This window comes from Bombina bombina, chromosome 5 (assembly GCF_027579735.1).
Source record: "Bombina bombina isolate aBomBom1 chromosome 5, aBomBom1.pri, whole genome shotgun sequence".
Lineage (NCBI taxonomy): Eukaryota > Metazoa > Chordata > Amphibia > Anura > Bombinatoridae > Bombina > Bombina bombina.
In genome coordinates this window covers 217,601,309-217,616,927 of record NC_069503.1, presented here as the reverse complement: position 1 = coordinate 217,616,927, position 15,619 = coordinate 217,601,309, and positions in this window count along the sequence as shown.

Sequence of the window (15,619 nt, the reverse complement as noted above, 5' to 3'; positions counted from 1 at the left end):
TTAGGCAAAGTGAAAAGTGGAGAAAATAGGCAGTAGATCACTTGAAAATAATAAATATATCAGGAGCTCTGTGAAAGTGCGTCTTGTCTTAGTGAAGGTTGGCTCCTCCCCCCTAATAATATACTTTTAACCTCTGTGATTATATTGTATCTAAGCCTCTGCAAACTGACCCTTTTTTCAGTTCTTTTGACAGACTTGCAGTCTAGCCAATCAGTGCCTGCTCCCAGATAACTTCTCATGCACAAGCACAGTGTTATCTATATGAAATACGTGAACTAACACCCTCTAGTAGTGAAAAACTGTTAAAATGCAATCTGAAAGAGGTGGGCTTCAAGGTCTAAGAAATTAGCATATGAACTTCCTAGGTTAAGCTTTCAACTAAGAATACCAAGAGAACAAAGCAAAATTGGTGATAAAAGTAAATTGGAAAATTGTTTAAAATTACATGCTCTATCTGAATCATGAAAGTTTATTTTGGCCTAGACTGTCCCTTTAACGCACCGCAAACAACCGCAAACAGTCCATTTGCACAACCGCAAACTCCCCATTGGCACAAGGTTGGATACCAAGCTAGCCTTGTCCCGTTCCTTGTCCTCACTCATGACATTGAAGGTCTCTTCCTCCAACCAGCCACGTACAACACCAAGGGTCCCCGAAAGGTGACAACAAGCCCCCTGGGACGCCTGCTGTGTTTGGTCTTCCACCTCCTCAAAGCCACCTTCCTCCTCTGACTCCTCTTCTTCAGACTCCTCTCTCTGCGTTGCCTCTCTCTGCATTATTATAAGGTGTGTTAAGTAGTACTATTCCTATCAATTTAATCCCTGTTACGTCCCCTATCAGGGGACGTGTATATGGCATGGATTTTAGGAACTGGGAGATGGAAAAAGATGCTTGGTCGGTCCTCCTACTTCAAATTTGGGGCACTACGCGTGCAATCTACTGTGCCACCAGATATGAGTGGTGTGTTAAGTAGTACTATTCTGATCAGTTTAATCCCTGTTACGTCCCCTATCATAGGACGTGTATATGGCATGGATTTTAGGAACCGGGAGATGGAAAAAGATGCTTGGTCGGTCCTCCTACTTCAAATTTGGGGCACTGCACGTGCAATCTAGTGTGCCACCAGATAGGAGTGGTGTGTCAAGTAATACTATTCTGATCAGTTTAATCCCTGTTATGTCCCCTATCAGGGGACGTGTATATGGCATGGAATTTAGGAACAGGGAGATGGAAAAAGATGCTTGGTCGGTCCTCCTACTTCAAATTTGGGGCACTGCGCGTGCAATCTAATGTGCCACCAGATAGGAGTGGTGTGTCAAGTAGTACTATTCCGATCAGTTTAATCCCTGTTACGTGCCTTTTTTTTGGTTTGTTTTTTGAAGCCACAGTGCAGCACAAGAAGGCCAGAAAAATTTGGGATGTAGACATGCCTGAAAAATTAGTTATTGTTGCAGCCGCTGCTGTAGCAGTGGCCAGAAATATTGATGTTTGTTTCCCAGGCAGAAAGTGCCCTAAAACATTGCGGCTTGAACCCTAGTTCTTGGTGTATAAGTCAAGCAAGTCATCCGGCATTCGAAGATAAAATACAGCAGCGTGTGGACCATTTTTAGCCCAAGGCAGCTCATCTCATCAGGCCTTTTTTACTCGAATATATCGCCCAATGTCAGTCCCTTCGGGATCCATCCCTCATTCATCTTAATAAAGGTGAGGTAATCTAGACTTTTTTGACCTAGGCGACTTCTCTTCTCAGTGACAATACCTCCTGCTGCACTGAAGGTCCTTTCTGACAGGACACTTGAAGTGGGGCAGGCCAGAAGTTCTATCGCAAATTGGGATAGCTCAGGCCACAGGTCAAGCCTGCACACCCAGTAGTCAAGGGGTTCATCGCTCCTCAGAGTGTCAAGATCTGCAGTTAAGGCGAGGTAGTCTGCTACCTGTCGGTCGAGTCGTTCTCTGAGGGTGGACCCCGAAGGGCTGTGGTGATGCATAGGACTTAAAAAGCTCTGCATGTCCTCCATCAACAACACGTCTGTAAAGCGTCCTGTCCTTGCTGGCGTGGTCATGGGAGTCGGAGAATTACTTTCACCTCTTCCCCTGTTAGATTCCCGTTGTGCTGTGACATCACCCTTATACGCTGTCTAAAGCCTACTTTTTAATTTATTTTGGAACTGCTGCATCCTTTCCGACTTGCGGTAATTCGATAACATTTCAGGCACTTTATGCTTATACCTGGGGTCTAGTAGCGTGGACACCCAGTACAGGTTGTTCTCCTTCAGCTTTTTTCTACGAGGGTCCCTCAACAGGCAGGACAGCATGAAAGACCCCATTTGCACAAGGTTGGATGCCGAGCTACTCATGTCCCGTTCCTCATCCTCAGTGATCTCACTGAAGGTATCTTCTTCCCCCCAGCCACGTACAACACCACGGGTACCAGATAGGTGACAATGAGCACCCTGGGATGCCTGTTGTGGTTGGTCTTCCTCCTCCTCCTCCTCAAAGCCACATTTCTCCTCTGACTCCTCTTCCTCACAATCCTCTTCCAGCATTGCCGCTGGTCCAGCAAGTGATGCTGATAAGGCTGTTTCTGGTGGTGATGGTGACCACAACTCTTCCTCTTCCTCTTCAAGCTCATCTATGGCCTGATCCAGCACTCTTCGCAGGGCATGCTCCAGGAAGAAAACAAATGGTATGATGTCACTGATGGTGCCTTCGGTGCGACTGACTAGGTTTGTCACCTCCTCAAAAGGACGCATGAGCCTACAGGCATTGCGCATGAGCGTCCAGTAACGTGGCAAAAAAATTCCCAGCTCCGCAGAGGCTGTCCTAGCACCCTGGTCATACAAATACTCGTTAACGGCTTTTTCTTGTTGGATCAGGCGGTCGAACATTAGGAGTGTTGAATTCCAACGTGTCGGGCTGTCGCAAATCAAGCGCCTCACTGGCATTTTGTTTCGCCGTTGGATATCTGAAAAGTGCGCCATGGACCTGAAGGAACGCCTCAAATGGCCACACACCTTCCTGGCCTGCTTCAGGACGTCCTGCAAGCCTGGGTACTTATGCACAAAGCGTTGTACGATCAGATTACACACATGTGCCATGCACGGCACATGTGTCAACTTGCCCAATTTCAATGCCGCCACCAAATTACTTCCGTTGTCAGAAACCACTTTGCCGATCTCCAGTTGGTGCGGAGTCAGCCACTGATCCACCTGTGCATTCAGGGCGGACAGGAGTGCTGGTCCGGTGTGACTCTCTGCTTTCAGGCAAGTCAACCCCAAGACGGCGTGACACTGCCGTATCCGGGATGTGGAATAGTACCTGGGGAGCTGGGGGGTGCCGTTGATGAGGAGCAAGACGCAGCAGCAGAAGAGGACTCAGCCGAGGAGGTTATGGAAGAGGATGGAGTAGGAGGAGTAGAGGAGGTGGCAGCAGGCCTGTCTGCAAGTCGTGGCGGTGTCACCAACTCCTCTGCAGAGCCACGCATTCCATGCTTGGCAGCCGTCAGCAGGTTTACTCAATGCACAGTGTAGGTGATATACCTGCCCTGACCATGCTTTGCAGACCAGCTATCAGTGGTCAGATAGACCCTTGCCCCAACACTGTGTGCAAGAAATGCCATTACTTCCTTTCACACACTCGAGTACAGGTTGGGGATTGCCTTTTGTGCAAAGAAATTTCGGCCGGGTACCTTCCACTGCGGTGTCCCAATAGCTATAAATTTTTGGAACGCCTCAGACTCCACCAGCTTGTATGGTAAAAGCTGGCTGGCTAAGAGTTCAGACAAGCCAGCTGTCAGACGCCGGGCAAGGGGGTGACTTTGTGACATTGGCTTCTTACGCTCAAACATGTCCTTGACAGACACCTGACTGTGGGCTGATGAGCAGGAACTGCTCAAGGCGAGAGACGGAGTGGTGGATGGTTGAGAGGGGGTAAGGAGGACAGCAGTGTTTGACGTGGCTGAAGATGCTGGACCAGTAGGAGGATGGCGGCTTTGAGTTTGTGTGCTGCTTGTACTCATGTGTTGATCCCATAGGCGTTTGTGATGTGCGATCATGTGCCTTCGCAAAGCAGTTGTACCTAGGTGGGTGTTGGACTTCCCACAACTCAGTTTCTTTTAGCACAGGTTGCAAATGGCATCGCTGTTGTCAGAGGCAGACACACAAAAAAAATGCCACACTGCTGAGCTCTGCGATGACGGCATTCTGGTGGTGGCAACAGCATGCGTTGATTGGCGTGCTGTCTGGCTGACCCCGGGTGCCGATGCATGCTGTCTGACTGTGCCTCTAGCTCCTTGCGACGACCTCCCTCTGCTTCCAACTCGTCTCCTCCTCCTCCTCTCTGTCTCCCCATCTGAACTTTCCCCCTGTTCTTCTTCTCTTCTAGCGGGCACCCACGTGACATCCACGGATGCATCGTCATCATCAACTGCTTCACTTGTATCTGACAACTCAACAAAGGAAGCAGCAGCGGGTACAACATCATCATCATCACACCGTATGTCCATGTCTGTTATGCTGCCTGACTGAGACATATCACTGTTATCTACATCCTCTGTCAATGATGGTTGCGCATCACTCATTTCTTCCAACTAATGTGTAAATAACTCCTCTGACAGATCAAGTGAAGTGGCTGTGGTGCTAGTGTTGGTGGTGGCGGCAGGCGGGCGAGTGGTAACTTGAGAGGTGCCCGAAGCTAAGCTGGAGGAGGATGGTGCGTCAAGGTTCTGAGCGGATGCTGTAGAAGATTGGGTGTCCTGTGTTAGCCAGTCAACTATGTCCTCAGAACTGTTCGAGTTCAGGGTACGTGGCCTCTGAACACTGGGCATTATTCTAGGGCCAAAGGCAATCACAGCACCACGACCACGACGGCACCTGCGGGGTGGCCTGCCTCTGCCTGTATTTTTTTTTAAATGTACACTTACACTACTATTAAACAAGATATGAGTGGTGGCACTGGGCAAGTGGGCACAGTATACGCTGTGAGCCTGACACAAAAAAGCAGACTGATGTTTCACAGTCAAAAAAGTATTTTATTTTTTAAAATGTACACTTACACTACTATTAAACAAGATATGAGTGGTGCCACTGGGCAAGTGGGCACAGTATACGCTGTGAGCCTGACACAAAAAAGCAGACTGATGTTTCACAGTCCAAAAAGTTTTTTTTTTAAATGTACACTTACACTACTATTAAACAAGATATGAGTGGTGCCACTGGGCAAGTGGGCACAGTATACACTGTGAGCCTGACAAAAAAAAGCAGACTGATGTTTCACAGTCCAAAAAGTTTTTTTTGTTTTAAATGTACACTTACACTACTATTAAACAAGATATGAGTGGTGCCACTGGGCAAGTGGGCACAGTATATGCTGTGAGCCTGACACAAAAAAGCAGACTGATGTTTCACAGTCCAAAAAGTTTTTTTTTTTTTAAATGTACACTTACACTACTATTAAACAAGAAATGAGTGGTGCCACTGGGCAAGTGGGCACAGTATACACTGTGAGCCTGACACAAAAAAGCAGACTGATGTTTCACAGTCCAAAAAGTTTTTTTTTTTTAAATGTACACTTACACTAATATTAAATAAGATATGAGTGGTGGCACTGGGCAAGTGGGCACAGTATATGCTGTGAGCCTGGCACACACGCTGGCAGGCAGGCAACTGCAATTAGATTACACAAGCAGACTGATGTTTCACAGTCAAAAAAGTTTTTTTTTTTTTAAATTTACACTACTGTTACACCAGATATGAGTGGTGGCACTGGGCAAGTGGGCCTGGCACACACGCTGGCAGGCAGGCAGGCAGGCAACTGCAATTAGATTACACAAGCAGACTGATGTTTCACAGTCAAAAAAGTTTTTTTTTTTTTAAATTTACACTACTGTTACACCAGATATGAGTGGTGGCACTGGACAAGTGGGCCTGGCGCACACGCTAGCAGGCAGGCAACTGCAATTAGATTACACAAGCAGACTGATGTTTCACAGTCAAAAAAGTTTTTTTTTTTAAATTTACACTACTGTTACACCAGATATGAGTGGTGGCACTGGGCAAGTGGGCACAGTATACGCTGTGAGCCTGGCACACACGCTGGCAGGCAGGCAACTGCAATTATATTACACAAGCAGACTGATGTTTCACAGTCAAAAAAGTTTTTTTTTTTAAATTTACACTACTGTTACACCAGATTTGAGTGGTGGCACTGGGCAAGTGGGCACAGTATACGCTGTGAGCCTGGCACACACGCTGGCAGGCAACTGCAATTAGATTACACTAGCAGACTGATGTTTCACAGTCAAAAAAGTTTTTTTTTTTAAATTTACACTACTGTTACACCAGATATGAGTGGTGGCACTGGGCAAGAGGCTTGGCAGGCAGGCAACTGCAATTAGACTACACAGGAAAAAAAAAACAGACTGATGTTCTAGCCCTAAAAAGGCATAGATCAGATGAGTCCTTCAGGACTGTAGTGGACACTGAATACACTAGCCTAGCTATCAATTTCCCTATTAAATCAGCAGCAGCTACACTGTCCCTCCTCTCACTAAGAATGCAGCTTTCGAATGAATCTAAAATGGCTGCTGTCCAGGAGCTGGGAGGGTCTGGGAGGGAGGGTCTGCTGCTGATTGGCTGGAATGTGTCTGCAGACTGTGAGATACAGGGTCAAAGTTTACTCAATGATGACGAATAGGGGGTGGATCGAACATCGCATATGTTCGCCCGCCATTGCAAATGCGAACAAGCTATATTCGCCGGGAAATTTTCGCCGGCGAACAATTTGCAACATCACTACTTCCAAGTAGCAGTCATTATAGTCTGTGATAATGAGAGATGAGAATAACATTTCATTACTGAATCATGTTGGAATCCAGTTTCATTCAGAAAACAAATTAAGTTATCTCTGATATTGGTTTAAAGTTAACCTCAGAATTGCTGTACCTGTTGAGGCCCTCTGCTAATGTTAGGGGGTATGGGGCTATTGTTAACCCTGTCCCATCTGCATTTACTTTGTATCTAGTTGGCTGCAGATTTGCTCTACATCAGGGATTAGGTTTTTGTACTCTAGTTGGGACATAATATTTTCCCATATTTGCATCAGTGTTTTCAATTATAGAGCTTCTAGATTTTTAGACCAATATAGAAGGAGATATGGGTTAAAGGTTTGGTGCACCATAAATGAACCACCTGCCATCATTCTTTACATTGGTGGACTGAGTGAGACTTTTGGCCACCTGGATCTAATGTAGTAATTCACTGAGTTTGTTGAAGCTCTAGTATGTGCATAGTGTTCTCTGTCTAATAACTGAACTAAGGGCATGTACACATTACAGATACCAACCCTGCATCTACTTTATTATGTGCAACCTTTTAAGGGTCCACATATTCTTTATATTAAGCTTATAATTAATGAAGTAAACCAAACATGGCTGCCTTACTTTAACACATGTGGGGCATAGATCAAAATTTTAGAAATATTAATGGTCATATATCCCAGTGAAGCATTTACAACCATTTGTGCCATAATTGCAAAAGCTGTTTGTAAATAATTTCAGTGAGAAACATAATGTTTGTGAAAAAGTTTGTGAAAAAGGGAACAATTTTTTTTTATTTGATGGCATTTGGCTGTGAAATGGTGGCATGAAATATACCAAAATGGGTCTAGATCAATACTACTGTGTTGTCTACTACCCTACACTAAAGCTAAAATTAACCCTACAAGCTCCCTAATTAACCCCTTTACTGCTGGGCATAATACACATGTGGTGCACAACGGCATTTAGGGGCCTTCTAATTACCAAAAAGCAATGCCAAAGCCATATATGTCTGCTATTTCTGAACAAAGGGGATCCCAGAGAAGCATTTACAACCATTTGCGCCATAATTGCACAAGCTGTTTGTAAATAATTTCAGTGAGAAACCTAAAATTGTGAAAAATGTAACATTTTTAATTTGATCGCATTTGGCGGTGAAATGGTGGCATGAAATATACCAAGATGGGCCTAGTTCAATACTTTGTGTTGTCTACTACACTACACTAAAGCGAAAATTAACTCTACAAGCTCCCTAATTAACCCCTTTACTGCTGGGCATTATACATATGTGGTGTGCAGCGGCATTTAAGGGCCTTCTAATTACCAAAAAACAACACCAAAGCCATATATGTCTGCTATTTCTGAACAAAGGGGATCCCATAGAAGCATTTACAACCATTTGTACCATAATTGCACAAGTTGTTTGTAAATAATTTTAGTGAGAAACCTAAAGTTTGTGAAAAAATTTGCGAAAAAGTGAACGATTTTTTTTTATTTGATCGCATTTGGCTGTGAAATGGTGGCATGAAATATACCAAAATTGGCCTAGATCAATACTTTGGGATGTCTGCTAAAAAAAAAAATAGAGATGTAAAGGGATATTCAGGGATTCCTTAAAGATATCAGTGTTTTAATGTAACTATCGCTAATTTTGAAAAAAAGTGGTTTGGAAATAGCAAAGTGCTCCTTGTATTTATTGCCGTATAATTGCAAAAAAAGCAAAGAACATGTAAACATTGGGTATTTCTAAACTAAGGACAAAATTTAGAAACTATTTAGCATGGGAGTTTTTTGGTGGTTGTAGATGTGTAACAGATTTTGGGGGTCAAAGTTAGAAAAAGTGTGTTTTTTTCCATATGTTTCCTCGTATTTTATAAGTTTTTATAGTAAATTATAAGATATGATGAAAATAATGGTATCTTTAGAAAGTCCATTTAATGGCAAGAAAAACAGTATATAATATGTGTGGGTACAGTAAATGAGTTAGAGGAAAATTACAGCTAAACACAAACACCGCAGAAATGTAAAAATAGCCTTGGTCCTAAACGGTCAGAAAATGGAAAAGTGCTTTGGTCACTAAGGGGTTAAGTAGATGAAAACAGGTAAAAGCATATTTATGCAATATTCATATTTAATTAAGTGTTATACTATGTATGTACTGTAAACACTTCACATTCCAATGTTCTGCACATAGCAGAATATGTTCTATGTATTTATAAATTATTTATAAAATATTTTACCAGGAAGGATACATTGAGATTTCTCTCGTTTTCAAGTATGTCCTGGGTCCACAAAACATTGCATTGATACAATAGGGTACAATAAAATACAAAAACAATATTAATACACAATATATACAAAATGTAACATAGAACAGGTAGGAAATATATAATCAACCATGACAGTTGCATTCTGTTTTGAGATATGTAGAGAGGGATTTCTTAAAGGATTTTAGGCTTGGGGAAGGTTTTAAAGTGTGCGGGAGGTCGTTCCGTAATTGTGGTGCTCTGTAGGAAAAGGAGGATCAAGCTGCTTTCTTTTTGTATGGAGGCAAACTAAATAATGTGCTGGTACTGGATATATATTCCTATATATATATCTGTATATATCTATACCTATATATAATCATGTATATATATAGGTTATAAATATATATTTGTGCAAAAACACAAACACACATATATATGAATAAATAGAACATATTCTTCTTTGTGAAGAATATTGGAATGGTAAATATTTATATTTTCATGTCAAGTTAGCGCAATTGAGAATATGCGACTGTGTTTGCATGCGAGTAGGGTGTTAGTTTTTTTCCACTTTTGTTGCACCATTGATTTCTATGGGGGAAAAGGTTATCGTGCGTGTGATATTCAAAGTTCGGCTTAGCGTGCAAGCGAAAACAGTTTATTTTCAACTTATAATACGAGCTCAACCCGACGCGTTCAAAATGTTTACTTCTAGCAGAGTTAACGCTCGAGCGGGAGTATTAAATAGTGCTCCATTTGTAATCTGGCCCATCGTTATCTGTACGTTTTTGCTTTGATACTTGTTTAATATATTTAAATTGTGTTGCACTATATATATACACACATATATATTCACTCATTTATGTATATATATATATATATATACACACACACATATATATTCACTCATTTTATATATATATATATATATATATATATATATATATATATATATATATATACACACACATATATTCACTCATTTATATATATATATATACACACACATATATATTCACTCATTTATATATATATACAGGGAATGCAGAATTATTAGGCAAGTTGTATTTTTGAGGATTAATTTTATTATTGAACAACAACTATGTTCTCAATGAACCCAAAAAACTCATTAATATCAAAGCTGAATAGTTTTGGAAGTAGTTTTTAGTTTGTTTTTAGTTATAGCTATTTTAGGGGGATATCTGTGTGTGCAGGTGACTATTACTGTGCATAATTATTAGGCAACTTAACAAAAAACAAATATATACCCATTTCAATTATTTATTTTTAGCAGTGAAACCAATATAACATCTCAACATTCACAAATATACATTTCTGACATTCAAAAACAAAACAAAAACAAATCAGTGACCAATATAGCCACCTTTCTTTGCAAGGACACTCAAAAGCCTGCCATCCATGGATTCTGTCAGTGTTTTGATCTGTTCACCATCAACATTGCGTGCAGCAGCAACCACAGCCTCCCAGACACTGTTCAGAGAGGTGTACTGTTTTCCCTCCTTATAAATCTCACATTTGATGATGGACCACAGGTTCTCAATGGGGTTCAGATCAGGTGAACAAGGAGGCCATGTCATTAGATTTTCTTCTTTTATACCCTTTCTTGCCAGCCACGCTGTGGAGTACTTGGACGCGTGTGATGGAGCATTGTCCTGCATGAAAATCATGTTTTTCTTGAAGGATGCAGACTTCTTCCTGTACCACTGCTTGAAGAAGGTGTCTTCCAGAAACTGGCAGTAGGACTGGGAGTTGAGCTTGACTCCATCCTCAACCCGAAAAGGCCCCACAAGCTCATCTTTGATGATACCAGCCCAAACCAGTACTCCACCTCCACCTTGCTGGCATCTGAGTCGGACTGGAGCTCTCTGCCCTTTACCAATCCAGCCACGGGCCCATCCATCTGGCCCATCAAGACTCACTCTCATTTCATCAGTCCATAAAACCTTAGAAAAATCAGTCTTGAGATATTTCTTGGCCCAGTCTTGACGTTTCAGCTTGTGTGTCTTGTTCAGTGGTGGTCGTCTTTCAGCCTTACCTTGGCCATGTCTCTGAGTATTGCACACCTTGTGCTTTTGGGCACTCCAGTGATGTTGCAGCTCTGAAATATGGCCAAACTGGTGGCAAGTGGCATCTTGGCAGCTGCACGCTTGACTTTTCTCAGTTCATGGGCAGTTATTTTGCGCCTTGGATTTTCCACACGCTTCTTGCGACCCTGTTGACTATTTTGAATGAAACGCTTGATTGTTCGATGATCACGCTTCAGAAGCTTTGCAATTTTAAGAGTGCTGCATCCCTCTGCAAGATATCTCACTATTTTTTACTTTTCTGAGCCTGTCAAGTCCTTCTTTTGACCCATTTTGCCAAAGGAAAGGAAGTTGCCTAATAATTATGCACACCTGATATAGGGTGTTGATGTCATTAGACCACACCCCTTCTCATTACAGAGATGCACATCACCTAATATGCTTAATTGGTAGTAGGCTTTCGAGCCTATACAGCTTGGAGTAAAACAACATGCATAAAGAGGATGATGTGGTCAAAATACTCATTTGCCTAATAATTCTGCACTCCCTGTATATATACACACACATATATATTCACTCATTTATATATATATATATATATATACACACACATATATATTCACTCATTTATATATATATATATATATATATATATATATATATATATACACACACATATATATTCACTCATTTATGTATATATATATATATACACACACATATATATTCACTCATTTATGTATATATATATATATACACACACATATATATTCACTCATTTATATATACATATATATATATATATACACACACATATATATTCACTCATTTATATATATATATATACACACACATATATATTCACTCATTTTTATATATATATATATATATATATACACACACATATATATTCACTCATTTATATATATATATATATATACACACACATATATATTCACTCATTTATATATATATATATATATATATATATATATATACACACACATATATATTCACTCATTTATATATATATATATATATATATATACACACACATATATATTCACTCATTTATATATATATATATATATATATATATACACACACACATATATATTCACTCATTTATGTATATATATATACATATACACACACATATATATTCACTCATTTATGTATATATATATATATATACACACACATATATATTCACTCATTTATGTATATATATATATATATACACACACATATATATTCACTCATTTATATATATATATATATATATATATACACACACATATATATTCACTCATTTATATATATATATATATATACACACACATATATATTCACTCATTTATATATATATATATATATACACACACATATATATTCACTCATTTATGTATATATATATATATATATATATATATATATATATACACACACATATATATTCACTCATTTATGTATATATATACACACACATATATATTCACTCATTTATGTATATATATATATACACACACATATATATTCACTCATTTATGTATATATATATATATATATATATATATATATACACACACATATATATTCACTCATTTATGTATATATATATATATACACACACACACATATATATTCACTCATTTATGTATATATATATATACACACACATATATATTCACTCATTTATATATATATATATATATATATATATATATATATATATATATATATATATATATATATATATATACACACACATATATATTCACTCATTTATATATATATATATATATATATATATATATACACACACATATATATTCACTCATTTATATATACACTGCTCAAAAAAATAAAGGGAACACTAAAATAACACATCCTAGATCTGAATGAATTAAATATTCTAATGAAATACTTTGTTCTTTACATAGTTGAATGTGCTGACAACAAAATCACACAAAAATTAAAAAATGGAAATCAAATTTTTCAACCCATGGAGGTCTGGATTTGGAGTCACACTCAAAATTAAAGTGGAAAAACACACTACAGGCTGATACAACTTTGATGTAATGTCCTTAAAACAAGTCAACATGAGGCTCAGTAGTGTGTGTGTGGCCTCCACTTGCCTGTGTGACCTCCCTACAATGCCTGTGCATGCTCCTGATGAGGTGGCGGATGGTCTCCTGAGGGATCTCCTCCCAGACCTGGACTAAAGCATCTGCCAACTCCTGGACAGTCTGTGGTGCAACGTAAAGTTGGTGGATGGAGTGAGACATGATGTCCCAGATGTGCTCAATTGGATTCAGGTCTGGGGAACGGACGGGCCAGTCCATAGCATCAATGCCTTCGTCTTGCAGGAACTGCTGACACACTCCAGCCACATGAGGTCTAGCATTGTCTTGCATTAGGAGGAACCCAGGGCCAACTGCACCAGCATATGGTCTCACAAGGGGTCTGAGGATCTCATCTCAGTACCTAATGGCAGTCAGGCTACCTCTGGCGAGCACATGGAGGGCTGTGCGGCCCCCCAAAGAAATGCCACCCCACACCATTACTGACCCACTGCCAAACCGGTCATGCTGGAGGATGTTGCAGGCAGCAGAATGTTCTCCACAGCGTTTCCAGACTCTGTCACGTCTGTCACATGTGCTCAGTGTGAACCTGCTTTCATCTGTGAAGAGCACAAGGCGGCAGTGGCGAATTTGCCAATCTTGGTGTTCTCTGGCAAATGCCAAACGTCCTGCACGGTGTTGGGCTGTAAGCACAAACCCCACCTGTGGACGTCGGGCCCTCATACCATCCTCATGGAGTCTGTTTATGACCGTTTGAGCAGACACATGCACATTTGTGGCCTGCTGGAGGTAATTTTGCAGGGCTCTGGCAGTGCTCCTCCTGTTCTTCCTTGCACAAAGGCGGAGGTAGCGGTCCTGCTGCTGTGTTGTTGCCCTCCTAAGGCCTCCTCCACGTCTCCTGATGTACTGGCCTGTCTCCTGGTAGTGCCTCCATGCTCTGGACACTACGCTTACAGACACAGCAAACCTTCTTGCCACAGCTCGCATTGATGTGCCATCCTGGATGAGCTGCACTACCTGAGCCACTTGTGTGGGTTGTAGACTCCGTCTCATGCTACCACTAGAGTGAAAGCACCGCCAGCATTCAAAAGTTACCAAAACATCAGCCAGAAAGCATAGGAACTGAGAAGTGGTCTGTGGTCACCACCTGCAGAACCACTCCTTTATTGGGGGTGTCTTGCTAATTGCCTATAATTTCCACCTATTGTCTATCCCATTTGCACAACAGTATGTGAAATTGATTGTCACTCAGTGTTGCTTCCTAAGTGGACAGTTTCATTTCACAGAAGTGTGATTGACTTGGAGTTACATTGTGTTGTTTAAGTGTTCCCTTTATTTTTTTGAGCAGTGTATATATACACACACATATATATTCACTCATTTATGTATATATACACACACATATATATTCACTCATTTATGTATATATATATATATATATACACACACATATATATTCACTCATTTATGTATATATATATATACACACACATATATATTCACTCATTTATGTATATATATATATACACACACATATATATTCACTCATTTATATATATATATATATATATATATATATATATATATATATATATATATATATATATATATATATATATATATATATATATATATATATGAGATAAGCAGCACGATAGCATGGCATTACATGTTTTTTAATGCATGATCAGAATCAGGTTACATAAGTTTTTCTGCCAGGGGAGACTTTCTATTGTGTTGAGTAAGAAAAGAAGTTTCTCAGGTAATGACGAGTTAAGGAACAAGTGACTGCTGTTCTAACAACCTTTTTCTTTCTCTTCAGTAGCATAAACCATGATTGAAAAGATCTTTGTCCTCGAGCTTTACAGGGTTAGACTCACCTGCATTATAGTACAAAAGCTAAGGTTGCCATCTGGCACTACAATAAAGCAGCACATTTAGCTAGAAGATTTTACACTCGGATGAAGGACAGAAAACCTTGAACCGGCTCAAGTTGTTCTGACGGAAGTCTCTGGAAGTTCAGATTTATATTCTGCTCACCTCGATGGGCAAACAAAATAGCTGTGTTTGAAGTTGCCTATTAACTATTCAATTTAATATAGTGGCAACGTAGATTTGATTTCTAATAGCTAAATGAAACTAAGCACGTCTCTTTTATTTGTCAAGATAATTTTATCACAGTGCACTGGGTATACAGCAAATTGAAAAAAAAATTAAAACAATATATTTCATTTTCTTTAAACCTGTGCCTCATGGAAACAGGATATATATACTGTGTGTATATATATATATATATATATATATATATATATATATATATATATATATATATATATATATATATATGTATACACGAAAGTTCATAGGAATTTGCACTCTCACCTATTAAGATATGAGCCAGGGTGTCAGAAACAGCAATATCCAATTCCA